The 15,930-nt window shown below is 41.6% G+C and overlaps 1 protein-coding gene and 2 pseudogenes across 1 annotated transcript in view; all 3 read right to left on the bottom strand.

The window, feature by feature from the left end:
* Positions 1 to 15,930, bottom strand: part of UGT1A10B (UDP glycosyl transferase 1A10B) — a 229,057-nt gene that overhangs the window by 109,205 nt on the left and 103,922 nt on the right.
* On the bottom strand, positions 4,428 to 7,510 carry LOC110740828 (annotated as a pseudogene).
* Positions 7,454 to 15,930, bottom strand: part of LOC116268648 — a 143,787-nt pseudogene continuing 135,310 nt past the window's right edge.

The following is a 15,930-nucleotide window of genomic DNA, read 5'->3' as shown; positions in this document are numbered from 1 at the left end:
GTATATAACACATATAACGTACCAAATATGTGTCAAGAGACTGTTTCTGTTATTGGTAACACATCTAATGTACAGCAGGCGATCAACAGTTAAATTTTTAGGGAGTCAAAAATTCTGTGTGCCAGGCGCGGTGGCTCACACCTGTAGTCCAAGCACTTTGGGAGGCCAAGGTGGGTGTATCACTGGAGGCCAGGAGTTGGAGACCAGGCTGGTCAACATGGTGAAACCTTATCTCTACTAAAAAGGCAAAAAATTAGCTGCGTGTGGTGGTGCATGCCTTTAATCCCAGCTACTCCGGTGGCTGAGGCAGGAGAATCACTTGAACCTGGGAGGTGGAGGTTGCATTGAGCTGAGATCATGCCACTGTACTCTAACCTTGGCAAAAGAGCGCGACTCTGTCTCAAAAATAAAAAACAAAAAGAAACCCAAAAAACCCTTCTATGCTAATTTTCTACTGCTTGGGGGTTGGTACCTCAATCCTCGCATTCTTCAAGGATCAAATGTACTAGCAATGAACAGTTGAAAATTGGAATGAAAACAGCACCTAAATAGCATCAAAAATAAAAAATACTAAGAGATAAATCTGGCAAAAGATGTGAAAGACTGTACACCGAAAATGACAAAACATTGGTGAGAGACCTGAATAAATAGATATGTTCATGAATCAGAAAACTCAAAATCGTTAAAATGTCATTTTTCTTTAGTTGATCTATAAATGTAATACAACCCCAATCTAAATTCCAGCAAGCTATCTTTTTGTACAAACTGGCAAACTGATTCTGAAATTCATATGGAAATGTAAAAGACCTACAATAACAAAAATGGAGAGCAATTATTACCTAATGTCAAGACTTATTACAAGTATATAGTACTCAAATATTTCACTAACAGATCGTTGGAACAGAATAGAATACCCAGAAATAGAAGCATGAGCAACCAAGTTTTTTCAAAGGTGCAAAGGCAAGTCTGTGAGGAAAAGATCACTCTTCAACAGTTGGGTATCCATTCGCAAGACAGTGGGAAAAGACATTACCCTGTGGTCTTCCTCCTAAAAACCTGTAACCCGTGTTACCATGATCAAAACATTAGACAAATTCAAACTGAGGAACGTTCTATTGAATACCTCCACCGGAATTGCTCAAAACTGACAAAGTAATCAAAACCAAGGAAACTCTGAAAAACTGTCACAGGCTAGAGGAGATGAAACAAATGTGATGAGTAAATGTCATGTGGTATCCTGGATGGGATCCCAGAAAAGAAGAAGGACATTAGGTAAAAATTAATGACATCTGAAGAAAACATAGACTTTGGTTCATTGTAATATGTCAGTGTTGGTTAATGAGTTGTGATAAATGTGCATAGGTGCTGGAGAGGATGTTGGTGGGATTGTAAACTAGTTCAACAATTGTGGAAGACAGTGTGGCAATTCCTCAAGGATCTAGAACTACAAATACCATTTGACCCAGTGATCCCATTACTGGGTATATACCCAAAGGATTATAAATCATGGTACTATAAAGACACATGCACACATATGTTTATTGTGGCACTATTCACAATAGCAAAGACTTGGAACCAACCCAAATGTCCATCAATGATAGACTGGATTAAGAAAATGTGGCACATACACACCATGGAATACTATGCAGCCATAAAAAAGGATGAGTTCATGTCCTTTGTGGTAACATGGATGAAGCTGGAAACCATCATTCTCAACAAGCTATCGCAAGGACAGAAAACCAAACATTGCATGTTCTCACTCGTCGGGGGGAAATGAACAGTAAGAACACTTGGACACAGGAAGGGAAACATCACACACCAGTGCCTGTCGTGAGTTGGCAGGATGGCGGAGGGATAGCATTAGGAGAAATACCTAATGTAAATGATGAGTTAACGGGTGCAGCAAACCAACACAGCACATGTATACATATGTAACAAACCTGCACATTGTGCACAGGTACCCTAGAACTTAAAGTATAATTTTTAAAGATGTGCATAGTAACCTAACATTTAGCGATAGGCGAAACTGGCAAAAGATATATGGGAATTCTCAGTGCAATTTTTTGCACCCTTGCTTTAAATCTAATTTTATTGTAAAATAAAAAGTTTACTTTAAAAAAGACATCTACAGACTGGTAAATGATAAATATCCAGAATATAAATAATCTTTAAAATTCAATTTTTAAAAATGTTTTTTAATGAGCAAAGATTTGAACAGAGAGTAATCCAAGAGGTACACAGATGGCAAACAGGCACATGTAAAGACGTTCAAGATAACAAATGATTACGGTGATCAAACTGGGGTTGTCCATCCCATTCTCAAGAACACGTAGAAAAGGGCCCAGCCCTATCAAAATGGTATAAGCTGGGTTAATATCCTACAAAATCAAATTATTTGGAAATTTGATCTATACAATGTGGAAATTAAGGGCTTGGTGGGAATGAGTTGATCTCCTGATGAATGACCTAGGTGCTCCCAAGTAGCCGAGTGAATCTTCCATCTATTAGTTTCAGCAAGAACTGATTGTTAAAAAGAGCCTGGCACCTGCCTCCTTCTTCTCTTGCTTCTCTCTCTCCATGTGATCAGCACCCTCCACCCTCACCTTCTGCTATGAGTGGAAATAGCCTGAGCCTCTCACCTGATGCGGAAGCTGGTGCCATGCTTCTTGTGCCGCCTGAATGAACCACAAGCCAAATAAACATGCTTTCTTTATAAATTAACCAACCTCAGGTATTCCTTTATCGCAATGCAAATGGACTAAGACATCAAGTGTTGGTGAGTGTGAAGAGCTGGACCTCTCATATGCTGGTGGTGGGAGGGCACCTTGGTCTGGCCGCTTGTAAATATTGTTTAGCAAATTCTCAAAAAGGTAAACACACACCTACCATACATCACAGCTATTCCACTATTGGGTATTTATCCATAAGAATAAAATACTTCCTGTATTGTGTGTATTTTTAAATGTTCTGTATATTATATTTTCGCATCTTAAAAATCCCTATCTGGTAGGGATGCAGTGCACCTCCCCAGGCCAGTCAATTATTAGAGACAGAAAAGAGCCTGCCCTTAGAGCTCAGAGCCCACTGAAATTATTCAAACCAACCAGTACTAAACTGCTAAACTGTTTCTCCTGCCCTGCCTTGCCTTTCCTGCAGAAACTCCAGTAGAGCTATGGTCTAGCCTCTAGCCTCACTCCTATTCTTTCTGCCTCACTATATTTCAAGTCAAACAGTGTACAGGGTATTACTTTGCCACAGCCACTACTTCCAGTCTACAGCAGTCAGGGTTCAATGAGAGAAGTAAAGCTGCTGGGGATCCACATGATGAAGAATTCATCAGAGGCTATGAATATGGAAACACAGTAATGTAAAGAAAGAATTAAACACTGTTTGCACACTAATGTGCACAAAGACAAATTTGGAAAATGCCTAAATATATATCAATGTTAATTGGTTGAAAAAACTACATTGAATCCAAAGTAAAGACTTTTATGCAATTATTAAAAGAACTTGTCAAATCAGTTGGTATTGGCCTCTAAAGATGTCTGTAATTTATTGGCAAATTAAAAATGCAAAGTAAAGAACAATATGTTCAGACTGTTACTAGATTTTATTTTAACAAAATAGGTGTGAGAATATACATTAGATATATGCATATACATAAAATAATTTCAAAAAATGAAAATGATGCACACAAAACTGCTAAGAGCATTTTCCTATAGAATTAGCAATAAAGGGAAGTTTCATTTCTCGCTGTGGTTTTTGGTATTTTCCCAAAAAGAGTATGTTTAAATGCAACCTGGATATGACCTACAAATAAAAAATTGCTAACTGAGAGGTACATGAAGTGGCACAAACTGAATCACATAACTGGAAAAAAATTCCAAATGTGACAAATGAAAATGTTAAATCACAGTTCAGTAAGTGTTATAGTTTGGATATTTGTCCCCACCCAAATCTCATGTTGAAATACAATACCCAATGTTGGAGGTGGGGCCTGGTGGGAGGTGTTTGGATCATAGGGGTGGATCCCTCGTGGCTTGGTGCTGTCCTTGCAGTAGTCAGTGAGTATTCACAAGATATGGTTATTTAAGTGTGCGGACCACCCCCATCGACTCTCTCTTGCTCCTGCTTTTGTCATGTGACATGCTCCTGCTTCATCTTCTGCCATGAGTAAATGCTCCCTGAGGCTTCCCCAGAATATGAACAGATGCCAGCACCATGCTTGTACAGCCTGCAAAACCTTGCATCAATTAAACCTCTTTTATTTATCAGTTACCTGTCTCAAGCATTTCTTCATGGCAACATAATGAAGAATAGAAAATTGGTACCAACAGAAAATAGTACCAATAGAAAATTGGTACTGAGAGTGGGACATTACTATAAAGATACTGAAAATGTGGAAGTGACTTTGGAACTTGGTAACAGGCAGAGGTTTGAAGAGTTTGGAGGACTCTGAAGAAGATAGGAAGATGAAGGGAAAGTCTGGACCTTCTTAGAGACTGGTTAAATGATTGTGACCAAAACGCTGATAAAAATATGGGCTATGAGCACGAGGTTGATGAGGTCTCATATGAAAATGAAAAAGTCATTGGAAACTGGAGTAAAGGTCACCCTTGTTATGCCTTAACAAAGAACTTGGCTGTACTGCGTCCATGCCCTAGGGACCTATGGAACTTTGAACTTGAGAGTGATGACCTAGGGTATCCGGCAGAAGAAATTTCTAAGCAGCAAAGCATTCAAGATGTAGCCTGGCTTCTTGTAACAACCTACACTTAGATACAGGAAGAAAGAAATGACTTCAAGTTGGAAATTATATTTAAAGGGGAAGCAGTGCATAAAAGTTTGGAAAATGTGCAGCTTAATCATGTGGCAGAGAAAGAGAAAAAGCTTTTTCAGGAGAGCAATTCAGGCAGGCCAAAGAGCCACCACTTGTTAGAGAGATGTGCATAACTAAAAAGGAGCCAAATGCTAAGGCCTCAAATGCATTTCAGAGATCTCCAAGACAGCCCCTCCCATCACAAGCCTTGAGGTCTATGAGGACTGAATGATTCTGTGGGCCAGGCCCAGGGCCCTGCTACCCTGTGCAACCTCAGAACACTGCTCCCCACATCCCAGTCAGTCCAGCTCTAGCCTCAGCTCATAGGCCCCCAGATACAGCTTGGGCTTCTGCTTCAGATGGTGCAAGTCATAAGCCTTGATGGCTTCCATGTAGTGTTAAGCCTGTGGGTGAGCAGAATGCAAGAGTGAAGGAGGCTTGGCACCCTCCACCTAGATTTCAGAGGATGCAAGGGAAAGCCTGGGTGCTCAGGCAAAAGCCTGCTACAGGAGTGGAGCCCTCACAACAAATCTCTACTAGGGCAGAGTGGAAATGTAGGGTTGGAGCCCCGATACAGAGTCCATAACAAGGTACTGCTTAGTGGAGCTATGAGAAAGAGGACCACCATCCTCCAGACTCCAGAATGGTATACCTTCTGGCAGCTTGCACCTTGCTCCTGGAAAAGCTGCAGGCACTCAACAACCTGTGAGAGCAGCTATGAGGCCTGAATCCTGCAAAGTCACAGGGTCATAGTCACCCAAGACTATGGGAGCCCTCCCCCTTGCACCGGTGTGCCCTGGATGTGAGACATGGAGTCAAAGGAGAATTATTTTGGAGTTTTAAGATTTAACGACTCCCCTGCTGGGTTTCAAACTTGCATGGGGCCTGTAGCCCCTTTCTTTTGGCTGATTTTTCCCTTTTGGAATGGGAGTACCCAATGCCTGTACCCCCATTGTAACTTGGAAGTAGATAACTGTTTCTTGTTACAGGCTGATAGGTGGAAGAGACTTGCCTTGTCTCTGATGAGACTTTGGACTTTGGAATTTTGAGCAAATGATGTAATGAGTTAGATTTTGGGGGACGTTTGGAAAGGCATTATTGTATTTTACAATACGAGAAGAACATAAGATTTGGGGGAATAGGCAGGGGAGAAATGATACAGTTTGGATATTCGTCCCGTCCAAATCTCATGTTGAAATGTAATCCCCAGTGTTGGAGGTGGGGCCTGGTGGGAGGTGTTTGGGTCATGAGGGCAGATCTCTCATGAGTTGATGCTGTCCTTGTAATAGTGAGTACTCACAAGATTTGGTTGTTTAAGTATGTGGCACATCTTCTCATTCTCTCTTGCTCTTGCTTTTGCTATGTGACATATCTGCTTCTACTTTGCCTTCTACCACAAGTAAAAGCTCTCTGAGCCCTCCCACAGAAGGTTTACTTGACTCATGGTTCTGCAGGCTGTACAAGCACATGCTGGCACCATGCTTGTACAGCCTGCAGAATCATAAGCCAATTGAACCCCTTTCTTTATAAATTATCCAGTCTCAGGTATTTTCTATAGCAATTCAAGAATGGCCTAACACAATACAAAATCTTTTTTTTAATTATCCAAAGCCAGATTATTCTTACTATGCTAAAGGAGAGATGACTAGATGACTTACCTTAGGCAATGGCTTTCCCTGATGGCAGTTGATACCACCAATGAAGATCATGTTGGGCATCACGAGTCCAAAGTCAGATAGTCCAAAACAAAGTCAGTTCGCAACAACCAAATTGATGTGTGGCTGTAAAGATCATATACCGTGACGGGCGTTTGGAGAATTTCAGAGGCTATTTCTAGGGCACTTTTGAAAAAATGGTGGCAAAATAAATGTTCCTTAAAGTGCATGATGTGGTTCCGTACTCTCTCCTTGAAAGTCATGGCATCTGAGAACCCTAAGAGACCTCTGGGGACATAGGAAAGAGGAGCAGGCACTGTGCACCTTCTTCAAGATAGTGGCAAAATATTTCCCTGGTGAAGACCACAGAGGGGAGGGAGAAATATTTGGCAAGAATTAAGCCATAGGCATTAAAAGGATCCAGAAATATCGCATCAAAAGAACTCTCCTTTAAGTATTCTACTAATTTTTTGTCCTTAAACTTCTACAATTTGAATAAAATAAGTCCAAGATACCACTGGATGAATGCGTCACTAGAGGATATAGACTTTGTGCTTGTGCTTTCCAGTGAGAATCAGTGAAAACCACGAACTTCTGGTCCGGATCCTCCAGAGTGTATGAGGTTGAGTAAGTCTTCACGTGCAATTCAGTGATTTTCCCAGTTGCCAACTCACCTCTGTCCTGACGACGACCACCTCATGTCCCCTGAGGATGAGTTTCTCTACCACCGACCTCATGGTGGTGAACCAGTGGCTCCCATCCATGGGCACTACCAGCAGCTTCCCTACCTCGGCAAAGCCACGGGTCAGCAGCAGACACACAGATAGGGGAAGGGGGCCGTTCTACCCAGCAGGAGCCATCAGAGAACTTCAGCCGAGAGTGAGCCAGCAACTGGAATTCTAAGCTCCTATAATACTGTAGGCAGGAGAAGTACAGGCAAAACCTGCCCCCAAGGGAAGCTGTGTATTTTCCTGTTGACCCAAAAAAAAAAAAAAAAAAAAAAAAAAATCACACTTACTGCCAATGATTTACTCATAAGGATGAGAACACATGAGTAGCATTTGCTGAGATACCAACTTGTACGTTTTTCAGGAAAGAGTAGTTGATGGTCTTTGTCTTGAGGGCAGATCATGCCCTGTGCTGCAATGTGAGTTTAGAAACAAAATTATTAAGCAGTGCTTTTAGACTTTGATGACTCAGAAAGGTAAAAAGGAAAGTAAATTTGAATAAAGCTAATGTTTTTGGAATTTGCCCCTGATATGGTTTGGTTGTGTCCCCACCCAAATCTCATCTTGAATTCCCGCATGTTGTGAAAGGGACCTGGTGGAGGTAATTGAATCATGGGGTCAGGTCTTTCCCATGCTGTTCTCCTGATAGCAAATAAATCTCATGAGGTCTGATGGTATTATGAGGGGAGTTTCCCTACACAGCTCTCTTTGGGTGCTACCATCCATGTAAGATGTGACTTGCTCCTTCTTCCCTTCTTCCATGATTGTGAGGCCTCCCCAGTCATGTGGAACTGTAAATCCAATAATCCTCTTTCTTTTGTAAATTGCCCAGATGCAAAGCAAAATGTGGATTTTAGCTTGAGACAACCAAATGCCCTCTGCCTAGAAAGGAATTGTCATTTCATGGCCCAAGGAAAGACAGCAAGGTCCTTAGCATTGGCCTCCTACCTGACAGGAAATTGTGACTCATCTGCATCTCTGCAATGCATAGACATGGCTGCTTTTAATCTTCCATTCCTGGCTTCTGAAATGCTAAAATGAGATTGACAACCCTACCTCCATGGACTCTTCCAGGGATTTTTATGGAATGTGATTGTCACCTATTGTAAATGGCTTTCCTCAGATAATGTTGCCTACAGTGGGGAGTCACCGGCCCTATGCTTGCCCGAGTACTCTGCTGAGTTGCCTCTCTCTGCCTGTTCTGCTTTCATGTTCTGAACAGAGCTGTAGGCTGCTGTGGGCTTATTCCACTGGCCTGGTGCCTCCCTCAGGAATATATGTATTGGTCTGCCCCAGTCTCCTAAGTAGTACTTGATGTTGAGGTTATGTCTTGTGTTTTCATCCTCCTTCCACAGCACCCATACTATGCCTCGCACAGAGGAAGTCCATGGGAATACTTGTTGCATTGGGCTGAATAACATCTTGCAGGTTTTCTCAACACCTTCACAGGTGAGCTCAGCGGTGCTTGTCAGGTTACCCTCTGAGGAACATTTAGTGAGGGATTCTGCAGCAAACCTCAGGGCATAGTTCTTGTCAGAGAACAAAATGTCTCCTTCCAGGACACCCTAATTGGTACTAGACATTTGCTCAGTCACCTTTTAACTTGGCAACTGAGGCACTTGCAGATGATTGCCCTTGAAAAATAAAAATGACAGTGAGTAATTTATCTTCCCTGAAGGCTTACTTCAGAGCAGAAAGCAATGAAACAGAAAATAGAAAATCAATAGACAAAATTAAAGAAACCAAAGCTGGCTTTCTGAGAAGATCAATTGTCTTGATAAAGCTCTATCTAGCACACTGATCAGAGAAAAAGACAGAAGAAATAAATTACCAATATCAGTAATGAGAGAGGTGGTATCACCATATATTCTACAAATATTAAAATGATAACAGAATATCATGAACAAATTTATGCCAATAAAGTCTACAACTTAGATGAAATAAACATATTTCTTTAAAGGCACAAGCTCCCAATCTTCTCACTAGAAGAAATAAATAACCCAAATAGAAGTAACCAATATCTTTTAAATTGAATTGGAATTTGAAATTTAAACTTCCCCACCAAAAAAGTGAAGTTCAGATGACTTCCCTAATGTATTCTACCAAACAATAAAGGAAGAAATAATACCAAATCTTCACAGTCTAGTCCAGAAACCAAAAGCCTATGGAATTTCCTAATTCATTTTAAAAGACTAGGATTACCAAAATATCAAAACTAGATAAAGACATGATAAGATAGAAAAACTACAGAACCTCATGAATTTAGAAAAAAAATTTTTTAAACAATATTTTAGCAAATCAAATTCAATAATATTTTAAGTATGTAATAAGATAAATAAAAAGATCATAGACTACAAGTATATAGGGTTTATCCCTAGGATGTAAGGTTGGTTTTCACTTTAGAAAATTAATCAAGGTTGTACCACCATGTTCATAGCTGCATAATTCACAACAGCCAAGAGGCGAACTCAACCCAACTGCCCATCTGCAGATGAGTGTATAAACAAAATGTAGTAACAAAGGAGTAAAATTCAGCCTTAAAGAGGGAGGAAATTCTGACACGTGCTACACCATGAATAAACCTTGAGAACTTTGTGCTAAGTAAAGTAAGCCAGTCACAAAATGACAACTGCCATATCATTCTACTTCTATGAGGTATCCAAAATAGACAAATTGATAGAATCAAAAAGAGGAATGGTGGTTGCCAATGAAACCACATTTGCAAAATTATGACTGAACAGTGAAAGAGATCTAACTTAAGTGACTCCATCTCACTTCTAACCTCCAAGTTGTGCTTGTTATTCCTGGGCATAGGCTGAACTACCTTTGGGAGAAACTTAGTTTATAGTTTCCTAAAGCAAAGACAGTAACAGCCCTTTCCCAAAGCAGACCCCCTTCTTGACTGGGGACTAGATCGAATTTGTAGGACTAACATCAACCACAAGATTAGAAATTATGGTTTAGGGCTGGGCACGGTGGTTCACACCTGTAATCCCAGCACTTTGGGAGGCCGAGGCGGGTGGATCACGAGGTCAGGAGATCGAAGCCATCCTGGCTAGTAGACATGGTGAAATCCCATCTTTACTAAAAATACAAAAAATTAGCTGGGCGTGGTGGTGGGTGCCTGTAGTCCCAGCTACTCAGGAGGCTGAGGCAGGAGAATGGTATGAACCCGGGAGGAGGAGCTTGCAGTGAGCTGAGATCATGCCACTGCACTCCAGGCTGGGCGACAGAGCAAGACTCCGTCTCAAAAAAAAAAAAAAGATATTATAGTTTAGGATTCATGCAGATGGAGGTTACAAGATTCTGACCCTCCCTAAACTGCTCCTAAGATCAATGCTTGAGATATTTTGCAGACCTAGCACTTGATGGATCAGCTGGCAGCACCCATATAGATAAACTGGCTCATCTGATCTTGTGGCCACCATCCAGGAACTGACTCAGTGCAAGAAGATGGCTTCGACTCCCTATGATTTCATCTCTGACCGATCAGCACTCCTGGCTTCTCCCAACCCACCAAGTAGTCCTTAAAAACTCTGCTCCCTGAATTGCTCAGGGAGACCGATTTGAGTAATAATAAAACTCTAGTCTACCGCACAGCCAGTTCTGTGTGAATTGCTCTTTCTCTATTGCAATTCCCCTGTCTTGATAAATCAGCTCTGTCTAGGCAGCAGGCAAGGAGAACCCTTGGGCGGTTACACCAAGGGCTTGGAGGAGAGGGGAATGGGCAATTATTGTTTAATGGGTCCCAATCTTCAGTTTGGGAAGACGAAGAGAGTTCTGCAGATGAATGGTGGTGTTGGTTGCACAGCAATGTGAATATACTCAATATTGAACTGTGCACCTAAAGTGGTGAACACGATAAGTGTTATGCTATGTGTATTTCACCACAATTAATGATAAATAATCTTTAAAAATAAATCAAAGCAGCATACCATATAAATAAACTAAAAATGTATAACCATATAATGATCTCAATAGGTGCAGAAAAAGTGTTTGACAAAGTCCAAAATGCATATCTGACAAAAAAATTTGTCAGCAAAAGAAGGAAAAAGAGGGAAAGTTTCCGAAGTATTGAGGGGCATCTTGTAAAAATCCACAGCTAACATCATCCTTAATGGTGAAATGCTCCACTCCTCAGATCAGACACATGCCAAGGATGGGGGCTAACTACTACTTCTACTCAACATCGTTTTATTCAATGCAGTCAAACAAAAAAAGAAATTTAAAATATCCAGATTTGAAAAGTAAAAAGAGCTCATTCACAAACAATGTGATCATCTACGGGGAAATTCCAACAAACTCTGCAACAACCTCCAAGAACAAATAAGTAAGTTTAGTGTGGTTGCAGGATACAATAAGTAAAAGTTAATTTCGTTTATATAAATGGTTATTCATGAACATTAAGAGTTTCAACAGTGTTGGTCCATTTATAGGCAGATTTGTTGCCATAAATATATTAGAAAACGTTATGGAGATTTGCAACAAATTGAAAAAACTTGCAGATAAACCACATAGCCTACAATAGTGAAAAAATTAAGAAAAAGTTGAGTATGTCAGGAATGCATAAAATATATATAGCAATTAGCCTATTTTATCATTTATTACCATAATATGGACACAAATATATTTTAAATAGTTAAAATTTATCAAAACTTATACACACAAACACAGACTATACATGACACCATTTGTAGTCAAGAGAAAAGTAACAAAGGTAAGGTTGCAGCATTAAGTCATAACTGCATAGAGTTAACTGTCCCTACTGTACTACTGTGATAATTTCATAGCCACCTCCTGTTGCTATTGCAGGGAGCTCAAGTGTTGCAAGTATCCACTCAGTACACCAGGTGAGGCTGATCATCTCCGTGTGTACAGTTCATCCCTCCAGTAAATTGTGTATCACAGTAAACACTGATCTCACAGTTCTCGTGCATTGTTTGTCATGTTTGCTGCATATCAGAAACTCTAAATAATACCATGGGAGCCATACAAAGTGTCACTAGTGATGCCTCAAGTGCTCCCATGAAGCAGAGAAATTCATGATATTATAATGAAAGTTGAATTGCTTGATATATACCATAGGTTGAGGACTGCAGCTGTGGTTGGCCATCATTTGGGAAAAAAAAAAAAAATGAAACCAGATAAGGACCATCGTTAAAAAAAGAAAAGAAAATTCACTAAGCCATCATTGCAGTGATGCCAGCAGGCTTCAAACCTCGCACATTTTCCAAAATACCTTTATATCTCATATTAAAAATGCAGCTTTTCAATATCAGTGGACTCCACTGCCAAGGTAGAAACAAGGATATTCAAAGAGTTAATGGATAAAAAGATCTAGGATTCCATCCATGGGTTAAAGATTAATAGTGAAAAAGGTCTTTCTGAGAAACTGGCAGATTTTTTTAACCAAGTGAAAACTATCATATATCCTAAGCGTTTAAGGAGTCTCCTGGTGGTAACAGTAATGACAGCACCATGGTGTGCACAGTCCACACGGAGGAATAAGTTCTTTACAGCCCCATGGGAAGTCCTCTGTGCCCTATCAACAAATCCAAGAGCAAAAGTAGAAAATTAAGGTAGGAAAAGAGACCAGACTGTTGGGGAAAGCTCACATATTTCAGAAGAAAAAGTCTGAAACTAGAGTCATTATATCCATAGATAAGTTGTCAAAGAGTAATTCTGTATCATGCTTATCTAAACACAATTTTATTACAAAAAATGTAGCTTTTATGTGGGCACAGGATTGTTACAAGAAAGGCAAACCTATATTCTCTACTACTACCTGAGAAAAACAGAGTCATTATATGATAACACAAAGCTAAATAAAGATGAAGGATATAAAGCTGGAGAATTTAATGGCAGCAAAGAATAGTTTGCTAGTTTTAGAAAGAGGTTTGGCTTTAAAAATGTGAAGATAACAGAAGCAACTTCTGCCAAGCAATAGGCAGCAGATGAGTTCCCAGAATTCATGAAGAAAAGCTTCGAGGGGAAAGAATATCTGCCCAAACTGGTTTTTAATTCATGCAAAAGTGCCCTATCTAGAAAAAGAAGGCCACAAAGGACATTTATTAGTAAGGAAGAAAGTGGGCACCAGGGTTTAAGCCAGGAAGGGATAGGCTAACTCTATTGTCTTATGCAGATGTTGGTTCCATGCTTCTTGTACTGCCTGCAGCACTGAGGGCTAAACATCTCTTCTTTATATATTACCCAGCCTCAGGTATTTATTCATAGTAACACAAACAGACTAAAACACCAGGTGCTTGTGAGCAGGAAGAGCTAGTCCTTTCATATCCTGGAGGTGGGGTGGCACATTGGGTCAGCTACTTGAGAATATTGTTTGGCAGTTTCTTAAAAAGGTAAACATATACCTATCAGAGAGTACAGCTATTCTATTGCTAGGTATTTATCCATGAGGAAAAAGAAAGAGCATACTACCTATATTGTATGTATTTCTTAATTTTCTGCATATTATGATGTTTCCACATCTTCAAATCCCTTTCTGGCTGAGAATGGAGTCCCTCCCCAAGCCAGCCAATTATTAGAGAGAGCAAAGGGCCCAGCCTTATAGCTCAGAGCCCACTGAAATTATCCAAACCAGCCAGTCCTAAACTGTTTCTCCTGCCCTGCCTGTCTTTCCTATAAAAACTGTAATAGGCCATGATCTAGGCTCTCCTCTTGCTGCTGTCCCTCCTGCCTCTTGCATTTCAAGTCAAAAAGTATACAAGGTGCCACTGTGCCACAGCCCTTACTTCCAACCTATAGCAGTCAGGGTTCAGTGAGAGAAGCAGAGCTGCTGTGCATACCCATGGTGAGGGATTGGTCAGACGCGTGATGGTAGCTGACTGGACGATCTCTGAAAACGGACTTGGTGTCTGATGCTAGAGCTTAAGGACCCCAGGGTGGGTCTTCAGGCAGGGCAGATGGATGTAAAGTGGGGACAGCGAGGAGAAGCGAGGTCCCACAGAAGGGACTGGAACTCGGGTCATTCTCACTGCCTCCAACCTTGATGAAGAAGCTGACCTTTCTTGATGACCCCTGTATTAGTTCATCTTCACACTGCTAATAAAGACATACTAGAGGCTGGGTAAATTATTTTTTTAAAAGAGATTTAATGGACTCACAGCTCCACGTGGCTGGGGAGACCTCACAATCCTGGCAGAAGGCAAAAGGCATATCTTACGTGGTGGCAGGCGAGAGAGAATGAGAGCCAAGTGAAAGGGGAAACCCCTTATAAAATCATCAGATCCTGCGAGACTTATTCACTACTAGGAGAACAGTATGGGGAAAACCACCCCCATGATTCAGTTACCTCCCACTGGTCCCTCCCACAACACATGGGAATTGGGGAGCTCAAATTAAAGATGAGATTTGGGTGAGGACACAGCCAAATCACATCATTCCACCTCTGGCCCTCCCAAATCTCATGTCCTCATATTTCAAAACAAATCATGCCTTCCCAACAGTCCCCTAAAGTCTTAACTCATTTCAGCATTAACTCAAAAAGCCACAGTTCAAAGTCTCTTTCGAGACAAGGCAAGTCCCTTTTGCCTATGAGCCTGTAAAGTCAAAAGCAAGTCAGTTATTTCCTGGATACAAGGAGGGCACAGGCATTGGGTAAATGCTCCCATTCTAAATGGGAGAAATTGGCCAAAACAAAGTGGCCACAGGCCCCATGCAAGACAGAAATCCAATAGGGCAGTCATTAAATCTTAAAGCTCCAAAATGATCTCCTTTGACTCCATGTCTCACATCCAGGTCATGTTGATGCAAGAGGTGGGTTTCCATGGTCTTGGGCAGCTCTGCCCCTGTGGCTTTGCAGGGTACAGCCTCCCTCCTGGCTGCTTTCACAGGCTGGTGTTAAGTGTCTATGGCTTTTTCAGGTGCAAGTAGTCATTGGATCTCCAATTTTGGGGTCTGCAAGATGGCGGCCCTCTTCTCACAGCTCCACTAAGCACTGCCCCAATGGGGACTCTGTGGGGGGGCTTCAACCCCACATTTCCCTTCTGCACTGCCCTAGCAGAGGTTCTCCATGAGGGAGCTGCCCCTGCAGCAAACTTCTGCCTGGACATTCAGGTGTTTCCATACATCCTCTGAAACCTAGGCAGAGTTTCCCAAACCTCTGTGCACCCACAGGCTCAACACCACATGGAAGCTGCCAGGGACTTGCACCCTCTGAAGCCAGGGACTGAGATGTACCAGTGGCTGGGATGCAGGGCACCAAGCCTCTAGGCTGCACACACCAGGGGTGTCCTGGGCCCAGCCCAGGGACAATGGGACAAATGCCCTGGAGACATTTTCCCCATTGTTTTAGGGATTAACATTTGGCTCCTCATTATGCAAATTTCTGCAGCGTGCTTGACTGCAAACTTTCTGAACCTTTATGTCTGTTTCCCTTTTAAAACTGAATGCGTTTAACAGCACCCAAGTCACCTCTTGAATACTTTGCTGCTTAGAAATTTCTTCTGCTGGCGGGGCGCAGTGACTCATGCCTGTAATCCCAGCACTTTGGGAGGCCAAGGCAGGCAGATCATGAGATCAGGAGTTGGAGACCAGCTTGACCAACATGGTGAAACCCCGTCTCTACTAAAAATACAAAAGTTAGCTGGGCACAGTGGCACATGCCTGTAATCCCAGCTATTCAGGAGGCTGAGGCAGGAGAATCGCTTGAACCTGGGAGGCAGAGGTTGCAGTGAGCCAGGATTGCACCACTGCACTCCAACCTGGG

The sequence above is a fragment of the Papio anubis genome, chromosome 10 (genome assembly GCF_008728515.1).
Source record: "Papio anubis isolate 15944 chromosome 10, Panubis1.0, whole genome shotgun sequence".
Lineage (NCBI taxonomy): Eukaryota > Metazoa > Chordata > Mammalia > Primates > Cercopithecidae > Papio > Papio anubis.
The sequence above is the reverse complement of the archived record's forward strand: the minus strand, read 5'-3'. Positions and strand labels throughout refer to the sequence as shown.